This window comes from Protopterus annectens, chromosome 10.part0, assembly GCF_019279795.1.
Source record: "Protopterus annectens isolate FY-2018-M chromosome 10.part0, PAN1.0, whole genome shotgun sequence".
NCBI classification, from domain to species: Eukaryota; Metazoa; Chordata; order Ceratodontiformes; family Protopteridae; genus Protopterus; species Protopterus annectens.
The window spans coordinates 878,155,854-878,167,881 of NC_056744.1; the positions used below are offsets into that span (position 1 = coordinate 878,155,854).

The 12,028-nt window shown below is 40.9% G+C and overlaps 1 protein-coding gene across 1 annotated transcript in view; it reads left to right on the forward strand.

The window, feature by feature from the left end:
- Nucleotides 1–12,028, forward strand: part of DIPK1A (divergent protein kinase domain 1A) — a 572,187-nt gene that overhangs the window by 435,873 nt on the left and 124,286 nt on the right. The gene's annotated exons all lie outside the window — the stretch shown is intronic.

Here is a 12,028-nt window from a genome sequence, read left to right on the forward strand (position 1 = left end):
TTTTTTTTAATTTAAACTATTTTTAAAGTGACATGTAAAACAAGTGCTCCATTTAAAAGTATATTGCAGTCTCAAGACAGTCCATTAAAATAAAACACTCCTAGCTTCAATATAACTTTTTTCAAGAGGAAGATAATAAAACAGAATTAAGAAAATGGAAGTCCACCCAAAGGGAACTTGTCTTTCCAGTGAAGGAAAGCACAGGTTGGCCATCAATCCTCAAAGGCCTCAGAGGAACATACTCTCCGACAGCAGTAAATCTCTGCTAGCAGGAAAGCTCTGAAGGGCATCACAACCAAACTTCTTTTTTAGTCAACTTAACTTGAGTCGCCTTACAGTGTGGCATGTGGAAGGTGCCCTGAAGCTTTGGAAGCTGGCCAGCTGTTATATCCTTCGCAGGATATAACCCACATAGCTGAGGCTACTGCAGCAGTGATATGATGAATATCTCTCTGTGACATAACCCTGTCTCTGTTCACATCAGAATCATCTGAAAGAGCATCCTCATTGTTTAGACTGGAGTAATAGGGAATAGAAGGAGGCACGTGGTACCCAGTAGTGACAGTCTGCAACAAACTCACGGCTAAGGTAAGAACATTGTTTCTATACAGAAACCATCTCTCTGTTGTCAGAATTATTAACTTTTTTTTTTTTTTCTTGGAACATACCTGGAGGAAGACGAGAAAGGGAAGGCATATCATCCCAAGCAAGAAGTCTTTTTCCCCAGCCATCCCAAGAAGACCCTCATAGGGTGTTACTTGCACTAAAATGGGTGGTTCTCACAGGCTCACGTCAGACACTAGAACAGCTGAAGAGGATGTTTGACCCCTGGTCCATAGTAGCCAGTAAGGCTACACCAGAGAGAGTGAGGAAACCAGTAAGCAGTCTTAGGAGCCAGAGACAAGACACTGCAGTCACCTAACAGTGACTGAGGCATTGACACAGCCCCTATTGAAGGGAAGGGCTTATGCTTGAATTGCTTTTTTCTTTTTAGGTTCATTGGAGGAAGGAACAGCACATCTGGGGTAACTATGCTATAGCCAAGGAAGAAGCCTACTGGTAAGCTGCCCTAGAAGGGGTCAGTCAGAAGGTTCATAGGTTCATACTAGGCTATCTGCCCTAGGGCATTTATAAGCCTAGCCCAAAGTTTTGTGGCTTTCACCACCCCTTAAGTTTGAAAGGTACTGTGCCCATTAGTTTACTGTGCCTCTGTCCAGCAGTGACACTGAGGTGATTCCCGGGGTAAACCTGCAATCTCCCATCCATTGATCAAGATTTCTCTTGAACAGGGCCAGCGAGGTGCTCTGCCTCACATGTACCGGGATTTTGTTCCACAGCATAGGGAGTCTCTGGGTGATGAATCTGTCCCTCCAGCACGTCCTATTTATAACTGTGTTAAGGTTTAAGTCTCTTCCTCTTGTATTTCTTGTGGATTTAGATTTTTTGAGGTGGAGCATGTCTATCAATTCCGGGTTTGACATGGCCTTGTATGTTAGGCACAGGTCACCTCTGAGCAGACGGTATGCGACCGAATAGAGCTGGAGTTCCTTCAGTCGGGCAGCATAAGACATATTTTTGAGACCCTTTATCCTTTTGGTGAGGAACTTTTGGGGCCTTTCCAATTGCTGCAGGTGTCGGGTAAGATACATTTCGAATGGGGCATTGTACTCAATCATTGGTCTGATGAGTGATGAGTACAGGGGAACAATGACCTCCCTTGATCTAGAAGTGAAACCCTTCATGATCAGGTGGGCAATGTAGAAGGTTTTCCTAACTACCTTGGCAACGTGGGTGTCAAATGAAAGGTTACTGTCAACCTGGGTCCCCAGATCCCTGATAACCTCTTCTGTGCTTAGTGGATTGCCACCTATATGGTAGCTAGGGGTAACCTTGTTTTTCCCGAAGGGTATGACTATGCATTTTTTGGCGTTTAACTTTAGGCCATAGCTCTGGCACCAGTTATCCGTTTCTATGAGACCCTTCTGGAGGATATCTGTGTCTGATGTGTTTTCAGCTATGGCGCCCAGTTTGCAGTCATCTGCAAACTTAGTCAGCCATAATCCTCCTGTGTTTGCCTGTACTTCTGAAAAGTAGATGCCGAACAAGAGGGAGCCTAGGACTGAGCCCTGTGGGACACCACTTGTGACCGGCTTGGAGTCTGACATGGCGCCAGCCACTCTGACCCTGTGGGTTCTGTCACTTAGCCAGTTTGCAACCCATCTTGTGACGTATGGGTTTACATTTAAGTTGGTGAGTTTTTCTATGATACCCGAGTGGGGTATTGTGTCGAAAGCTTTTGCAAGGTCAAAGTAGGCTGTGTGGACTGCCTTGCCCTCATCAATGGCCTTGGTGACTGTTTCAAAAAAATCAACCAAGTTTAAAAGGCATGATCTGCCCTTGACAAAGCCAAACTGGGTTGGATCCAATGTCTGTAAGTCCCCTATGTCTTTATTTATGAGTTCCATCATGATCCTCTCCATAGCTTTGCAGACTAGGCTCGTCAAGCTGATGGGGCGGTAATTACCAGGGTCAGTAGAGGCACCGCCTTTGTGAAGTGGGACCACAGTTGCCGTACGCCACTCCTTGGGTACGTATCCTGAGGTGAGGCTAAGATTAAACAGCTGCCCTAACAGCGGGTTTAATTCCTCATTGAGTTCGTGGAGCACACAACCGGGGACACCATCTGGTCCCATAGATGCTGTGTTTTTTGCCTTGGAGAGAGCAGTTTTCACCTGAGCATTTGAGATGTGTGGGAGGCTACTATCCGCTGGGATAGATATCTCTCCTTTTGGGGGGGAGGGAATTTGCACTGAACCTGTCAGCCAGTATGTTGGCAATGTCTGTTGGTTCAGTGATTTTTATATCATTTTGAACTAATTCTGAGCATATCTGGGAGTTTCCTCCCAGGTTTCTAACATAGCTAAAAAAGGCCTTATGATTGTCTTTTGAGTCCTTAGCGACTTTTCTTTCAAAATTTGCCTTGGATGATTTTATGAGCGATCGTAGTTTTTTACTTATAGTGATCAAGGGTGTCTTCCCTTTTAAGGATTTTGCTCTATCTTGTAGTAGCTTTCTCCTTTTACTGTAGAGTTTGTTAATGGCTTGGGTCCACCAGACTGGGCGCTTGCCTTTGGTGCAAAGAGTCTTTGTTTTGTTTGGGATTGCCTGATCCATGCAGTCCTGGAGGTGCTGATAGAAGGCATTTGTAAGTGATTCAGCTGTTTGGGTAATGGTTTCCGCTGGCTCGGGGGCCTTGAAGGAAACCACACCAGGTAAGTTGTCAGTGCATAAAAACAGTACATACCCCTTCAAAACAGTACCGATTCCCCAACATAAAAGTGTTACACAAGCAGCACAAAATAATTCACTGTGAAAAATGGACATTTTTTGCCTGACGTGAACAACATTATAAAAATGAATTAAGTAAGTTGTCATGAAATGTACATAAACATTCTCAATCTGCACAGTTCTTGCCTTTCAGATATACTTTTTGACTGATATAAATCAAAAATTTAGCGTAGGAATCCATTAAATAACCCCAAAAACCTAGGTAAAAAGATTATATGTAGAAAACAATTCTTAGAGCAACAACAGTAGTATTTAAGGAATGTCTACCTGCTAAAAGTTGAAGATAGCAGAGTATTTATCTTATATAATACAGAAACAGAAAAATTAATCCAATCAGGACTGAGTGTCAGTGAGCTGGATCTGAGGGTAAACTACTGTATCCTGTCATTTTCAGAGTGTTTTTCCTCTAGGGGCTTAAAGACACTTATGGCAGCTGACCAGTTGATGGAAATTAAGACATTTAACCAGCAGCCACTGCACAAGCCAGGAGATGGAGGTCTAACTGCAAAGCCATCCATAAGCAGTGGTAACTAAGAAAGAGAGAGACTATGTCAGTTACCCCCTTCTCTTCATTATAAAAGATGATGGAAAAAAAAGACAGTACAAGAGATAACCAGAAGAACTGTCAGAAAGCTAGGATCAAACCAGGTGCTGGTAGGAATCATAGATGAATTGTTAGATGAGGGCTGAAGCAGAACTGGACTTGTAAATTAAGTGGAATAACTGCAGTGCATCAACCCCATTGCTGATGGCGGGACTGAAATGAAATGGGTTATTCTGAATACTGCTGTATGCGCAATTAGAACTCAGCAGCCCACAAGTCAGTGGCTCAGCAGTTAGCACACTCAGTGTAGTGCTGTAAGATCAGGAGGCTGTGGGTTTGATTTTCAGACCAGGTACTTGATACTGACACTGCAGTATAGAGTAAGGAGATATACTGCACTCCTTTGTGTGCCATTTTACAGATGAGATATTTGATCGAGGTCCCATCTGCTTGAGTTGATAGTAATTCAGACAGATGGAAAGGTCTTTTAGCAGTTATTGAAAAAAAGAGAAGGATGTGCCATGGTGCCCTCCTGGTAGTAGTGTGTCTCCCCTGAAAAGAGACTACTAGCCTAGTGGGACTAACCTAGTAAACAAAGGATAAACAAGTAATTAAGTACATAAACTTATTTTGAAACAGCTGGAAGGTCAATTGTATTTATATTACTTTGGTTTACAATGGCTTAGAAAGAGAATATCCATATGGCTGATGAAATTGTAAGTACAAGTGTTTAACTTAAGCAGAGAAAAATCAGTTGTTAATTGAATTAAATGTGAATAAATAAGTGACTATTTTGTAGTGTTAAAAGTTCAATTTAAGTGAAAAGTAAGGTCTTGGGGGCACCTGCAAAAGCTTGTCAGTTTGTCCTTTTAAGTTGCTCGTACTTCTAAGTAAGAGAAAACTAGACACCAGACATAGGGAGGAAAGTTATCCATTAAGGCCTTTACTGAATGCTCTTTTAGTGATCTTATTCTGTGGAACAGAGCAGCAATTGAGATAAACTTTAAAGGGGCAATGTACTGAACTTCACAGAAGGATATATTGTTAACCATTGCAGCTGTAACTCTTCAATGTGTGGAACAATAATAACAACAGGGAGAATAATATTACAAGGGATTGTGAGGAAGATTAAAACTAAAGGGCTGGGTGGAAAGTACAGTTGTCCAAGTAAATTTACCATAACAGTAGATGTTTGAATATATCAAAGCTGCAGTAGGCCAAACTATATGGATTATATTCTGCTTAGGATGTAGCAGCCAGCCAGTTTCCAAGATTAAGGGCAACTTGATAGCTCCCAGATTGCTGAAAACTTGATCTGTCAAAAATCAGTGCTCTGGGTAAAAAATCCCTCAGAACTTTTATACCAACTGAAGAAGGGAGGCTAGAGCCCTGAAATAAATTACTGATAGGTAAATAAAAACAAGTGTCCTCACCCTGGCAAACAAGTCATAAAAAATAGGGGGGTGAAGGGGAGGGAGCAGCTACTGCAGCAGTGAGCTATTTGAACATCTTCTGTTATGGTAAGTTTGCTAACACAACTGTACTATGTTCATCATTACTGCTGCAGTAGCCCCTAAGCTATAAGAGTAGAATACCAAAGCCTAGAAATACTGTGAAGAGGAAGAACAAGGGTCCAGGAGCCCCTGAAGAATTGTCCTATCAAAGCCTGTTCAGGACCTAGAAAAGGAGTCTAGTCTGTAGTGTCATGCGAAACTATGTAGAGAAGACCAAGTTGCTGCTTCTAGAAAACTTCTATGGAGTCCGCCACTGAAGAAGCCAAAGCCCTAGCAGAATGTGCCTTGACCTTGACTGGAACTGACTTGTTATGGTGGGAGTACATACCTCCCAACCTCTTAGAGCAAGAAATCTGGACAAAGCCATAAATAAAAAGTGGGACAAAGGCCCAGAAATAGGGACATTTTTTGAAATATTAGTTTTACAAACTTAGAAAGTTGATAGAATAACAGGTTTTGCATTAGTATGAATTTTCTGAAGGGTATGAAGTCTGAAACTCAAATGACTATCATTATTTTCTAACTTCAGTCTTTAGTGGTTTGCTACTAATTTGCCAGAAAACCACTTATGAAAAACGGCCCATAAATATGACGCAAAAATCTGGACATTCTGCAAAAATCTGTATTTATGAGAGATATGTGGGAGTAACAAAAAGAAATAGCATGGCACAACCATTTGGAAATAATTTGCTTTGACAGTGTTGTCCATTTTTAAGTTAATTAGAAATGAAAAGCTGTACAGAATGTCTGGAGGTTTTGTTCTGTCAAGATGGTATTACGGTTTCCTGTGTATATCCATAGTATGAAGAATCCTTTCTTCTTCATTTTTAGGTTCTGGAAAAAAGACAGAGAGATGGATAGCTTGACAGTAAGTAAAGCTGGGTATCACTTTAGGTAAAAATAAAGAATGAATTCTCAAACTCTACCTTTTTGGAAAATGAGATGTGGTTGATGCACCATAACAACGTGCAACTTGGACACTCTTGCAGAAGCCAGAGCACCACTGTTCTCCACATTAAGAACCACAACTCAGCCTGATAGGCTGGTTCAAATGGAACAACTGTTAATTTTTCCACAAGAAAATTAAGATCCCAAGGAAGAGCCAGCTGCTTTCTAGGTGGAAAGGTATGCAGAATTCCTTTCAAACACAGCCTGACATGAGAGTGCATTGAATGAAAGCAGATTCATGGGCATACATGGCTGATGTGGGTGAAAGTTGAACTTTGTCAGAGAAATAAGAAATGCCAGAGGTTAAATAAGCATATCAATATTGTAGAAGCAGAGAAACGTTAGCTTTAAAAGGGTATCGGTTCTTAATGTGGTTCCCACTAGAAAATCTTTTCCATTTGCTAATGTAGGATTTCCTAGTAAAGTTTGTTTTTGCCTTATTTCATGCCTGCAGCAATTCCTGAGAAAGTAGGTGCCTAAAAGGTATTAAAATTCTGTCATCCAATCATATAACTGAAGTTGTTTCAAGTTGGAATGTATTAAACAACCCCTGTCTTGTGTAAGTAAGTCAAGTCTTCGAGGAAGTTTGTTTTAATTGTCCTTGACCATTTCCAGAAGAAGGGAGAACCACTGTTGCATGGGCAAGAAAAGAGGGTCACCAGAATGATCTTTGCTGAGTCCTTCTCATTCTTCATTATGACCATGGATATTAGTGGAAAGGCACACAGGAAAGTTCTCATCCAGTGAAATGAGAATTTATCTGTCTTCCAGGATCACTTGCAAGGAGTCCAGGAGTAGAATGTTTCCAGTTATTTGTTATCAATGAAGATGAAAAGATCTATATTAGATGCTTCCCACAGCTGGACAAATCCAGGACCACCCCCTGATTCCATGTCCATTCGTGAGGGTCTGCCCTGGTCCTGTTCATTTTGCCTGCCACAATACAAACCCAGTAAATGGACCACTGCCACAAAGTTTTGCACTGACGGGATGTAAGACGCCTGTAGAGTGATATTGTGTTGAAATGCTGTATCCCAGTCTACCATGGCTAATCTGTACAGAGGATATAATTTGGAACCCCTTTTTGTTTATCTACCACAAAACCGTGGTATTGTCTATGACTACTTGTAGGGGTCCTGGGGGCCACATATGATCAAAAAGAGATGGCTGCAGTTCTTGGTGTTAGCAGCATCTCTGTGATTTTTATGTGGTCTTGGTATGTCATTTTTGTTCCAAACACCCTGAACTTTTATCTCCAAAGGTAAAGCCCCCAAGCAAAGTCTGAGGTACTTGTTTTTGCAGACTGTAGTGGAGCTGGAAAGGAAAATGGGTGACATGGATTCAGATAAAATTGGTCTCTTCACCAAAGCAATTCCTTTTAAAAATTCCAAGACTAGTATTTGAAAAGTTATGGAGTGTTGGTGTTGGGACAGTACAGATTTTAGGTACCACTGAGAGGTGGAGGCTAGAGGTGTCAGGCATAATGTAGATGCTATGAAATAGAAGAAATTCCCCTGCTGAAGTCTTTGACTGGAAAAACAAGGAATAGATCTAGGTAAAGATCTACTTTTTCCATGGGAGAAATTTGTTTTTGCATGGATATATCCAGGAGACCCCCCCCCCCCCAGGAATATTATTCTGTGGGATATAATTAGACAAGTTTTTTGAATGCTCTCCCAGTCCACAAAGGAGATCTCTCTCCTAAGTGAAAGATTCCTGACAGTTTGAAAAAGACTCTGCAAAAAACAAGTAAGTCATCTAAGTAAGGAAAATATGAATACTATGCAGTCTGCAGTAAGCTGTCTCTGGAACTGGACATTTTGTCAGCATCCACTGAGTAGTGGCTAAATCAAAGGATAGTGTAGAGAACCTGCAGTGTAATCCAGATGCAGAAAATCTTAAAAAACACTGGAAATCTGTAGCTACTGGAATGTGATGATAAGCATTTTTTACATCTACAGTTTCAAAAAAAAAATGAAAGGGGGATAACAGTTTGTGAAGGGATAGCATTTTAAACTTTGAAACTTTCACAAACTGGTTGAGAAAGAAAAGATCTGGAACTGGTCTCCACAAGGCTTTTTTCTTTGGTACCAGAAACATACAGGGATGAAAACCTTCCCCTGCAAAAGAGAAGGAAGAGGTTTTATTACCCTAAGAGTCAACAGATGTTGAATGACTGAGAGGAATAAGTTTGATCTGATGGATGAGGAGGGATACCCCTGTAAAGGGGGTATGGACTGTCATTGCCATCTGTACCCCTGATGGAAAATGACATTATCTGTTTCCAATGAAAGAGAGATGGGAACCAAATTTGGGGGAAGTATTAAAGGTTTGCCAGAGTGGGAAGGGTGTTACAGTTTTTAAAAAAGTCATTCTGATTTGTTGGATTGGCCTCATTTTTGGGAGATTACCTCTTTTTCTTAAAGCCTCCTTGTCATTATTTCTTGAATGTCTGCTTACCTGAAGTTTGCTGAGACTGCTTATTTTGCTCTTTATAAAAGGATTCGGAAATATATTCATAGATTGTTACTAGGCTAATGACTCAGGGGCCCTTTCTAAGCCTATCCAAGTTTTCCCGAAAGAATAATGATGTCCTGTATCCAAGTAGGACACTGAGGGACAGGCAGTTATAAGCTCCCTCTGTCCATAAGGGACATGGGTACCAGGCCCAGTGTAAATGTCCTGTTCCCCATCCACTGGTCTAGGTTGTGCGTAAAGTGGGTAGTAGATGAATTGAGCATCACATGGCTGGGAAGCCTATTCCATAGGAGAGGCAGTCTCTGGGACACATATCTGTCTCTCAAGCATGTTCTGTTTTAAGTCACAGACAAAATTAGGGTCCTTAGACCTTGTATTTCTGGTATTGTTTGACTTGCAAATATTTGGGAAATTCATAAGTGTGGGGTTTGCGGGTGCCTTGTAAGCCAAGTATAAATCACCCCTCAGCAATCTATAGGAGACTCAGTAGAAGGAAAGGGCTTTAAGGTGCTCTGCGTAACGCAGGTTTGTTATGTTTTTTATTCTTTTTGTAAGGAACTTCTGAGGTTGCTCTACTTGCTGCATATGCCTGGTCAGGTACTTACCGAAGGGAGTACTGCACTGTGATTGCTCTGATAAGAGTGGAGTACAGTGGGATAATGACCTCTTTGGACGTAGATGGGGTACCCTTACTTATAAGTTATGCAACATAAAGGGATTTCCTCACCACTGTGGCCATGTGGTGGTCAAAGGTAAGGATGTTAAGTTGTCAATCTCGCCTTCATTCTTGCTGGATGGGTTCGGAGCCGATCCTCGGCTCCGACTCGGCACTAGCTTTAGCTCGAGAACTCCTTTTACCAGCTCGAGGCAACCCTATATCCCATGATGCAAGGCGGAACTACCCCAGATCTCGCTGTCTTAGCTTAAAGAGGTCTCCTTTGCCAGCTGAGGTAAGTTTTTCTTGTTAAAAAAAAAAAAAAAAAAAGTTAGTTAGGGGTTTAATTTCCCTTCAGTGTCAGGTTAGCCTGTATTTAGTACAGCCCACCCTATTCCCTTCCTTTTTTAAACTTTTAATATAGTTTTTTCAGTGAAAGTTTTAGTCAGGCCTAGTTCCCCAAGTTATTCCCTTCCTGTGTGTCTGTGTAGGGATTAAGTTGTGTGTTTGTGGGGACTGTGTGTGTATATCCTTTTAGGATGTCTAAGGAAGGCAAGGTCTCAGGCTTCAAGAAGTGTGACCAGTGCTGTCAGAAAATGTCCCTGACAGACGGTCACACTTCTTGTGTGTATTGCCTGTTTTTGCACCTGCAGGACTCCTGTGCTGTGTCATGCCTTTAGCCAGCGAGTCCTGCAGGAAAGGAGGAACAAACTGATCCTCCGAGGTTTGTTGAAACCTGAAGGTTCTCCTCCTAAGCAAGGGGCAGGAAAACCTCTTAAGCCACCGAAGGCTCAGGCTACAGTGTCTAAGCCTCCTTCGTTATGTTTTAATTGTCCTATAATAGGATCTGTGATGGGGTCTAAACAAACATGTGATTTTTAAATGTCAGCTGACTATTAGATTATAAATGCTGTTTTTAGTTTCATTCATGTGTCTGATGAAGCGATGAGTTTAGTCGTGAAAGCGCTCGCCACTATTTGTATATATATTTTTATTTTTCATTAAATTCCTGGTGTGTCAGCTTGGTGCAGTTTTCTTATACGTTTGGCTTTTTACTGTTATCTGCACCTGCTTTGCTTCAAGCCGTCTTGTTTTTTAAGATGAAAAAGAAGCCTGAAATATGGTAGTGATATCAGCAAGTTTCAGCAACATGCAAGTATCAGAAAATCAGTGTTTAGTGACAAGCAGAAAACATGATTGTCCTAGATCCAGAAAATATTTTATAAAATTCTTGACAATAAAAGGTAAATTAAACTTATTTAAAATGAAAGTTTACAGTGAATTCAGAAACAAAAATAAGCAGACAGATTTAACTGACAAGAATGGTAAGCAACTCTTCCAACAAAACATAAGCCTAGGTAAAATTTTAGCAGTTCTTTAATTAAGTATTGTTTCTAATAAAAATAACAAACGTGGGCGTTTTCTTCATGAAGGGGACTTATCTGCTCAGTTATGGAGAAATGCTAGCCAACAATGAGAAGTTCTGGAGGGCTTGGCACATTGATCACAGATTTTCTTCTCTTTCAGCTTAAGCTTTCAATAGTTTGAGCATGTGGAAGCTGACCTTAAGCCTTGAAAGCTGGCCGGCTGTAATACTTAGATAGGATATAACCGTTATAACTTGGGCTACTACAGCAGTGACTTAATGATGAACATGAAATAGATACATAAATGGGAAATAGGCAGGTTGTTTCCCCTACTGCAATGAAATAGAGGTTGAACAGATTTAGAAAGAAGTTTTGCTTTTGCTATATGGAAAACAAGCAAGACTGTGCAAATTATTAGAACAAATCTAAAGTTTACAATGGTTATGGCCCATTTTGTTAGCCATCTTACTGAGGCCTCTGCCCTGATGACAGAAGAGTGTTTTCTCTCTCAGAAATACATATGTATGTAGTTATTTGTTTTTTTCTGTGTGTTTTTCTGTGTGTTTGAGGGTGTGGGTAGTGTGGGGATTATATTGTTAAAAGAGGTATTACAGTGTAACATGTCCAGTAAAATGTTGCATAATTTTTATGTGGAGTACCATAGTGAAGTTCCATTTACTGAATGGGTTAGAAGTGCAAATGTAGGGGGATATGCACAAAAAGGTAATGCAGTAGAAAAGTTAAAGTGGAACATTATGTGGAAATGTCTGCATTTTCTAAATTATCTTGGAATGTGGATGGCCTCGTAGGTATGGAGAAAAGGTAGAGTATTATCTTAGTACAGATGGGTAGGGTGCAAATAATAGTATTCCAGGAGACAAATTTAGACAGGGCTGAGTATAGGAGTACTATCCGAGTACCCACATCTCTCACCACTGGCTGAATATGGGAGCTTGATAAAGAAGGGATTCAAAGACGGTTACTCAGCTGATTACCAAGAGGCATGGGCTCCTATGGTAATAGAGGAGGAAAAAGGGATTGACATAGATTCATAGGTTCATATGAGATTACTAGGCTAAAAGCTCAAGAGCCCTTACAAGCCTAGACAGTTTTACCCAGATTTTACTCAATTTTCTATCCCTAGGGGAAAGTTAACAAGGTTCAGCAAATAGGG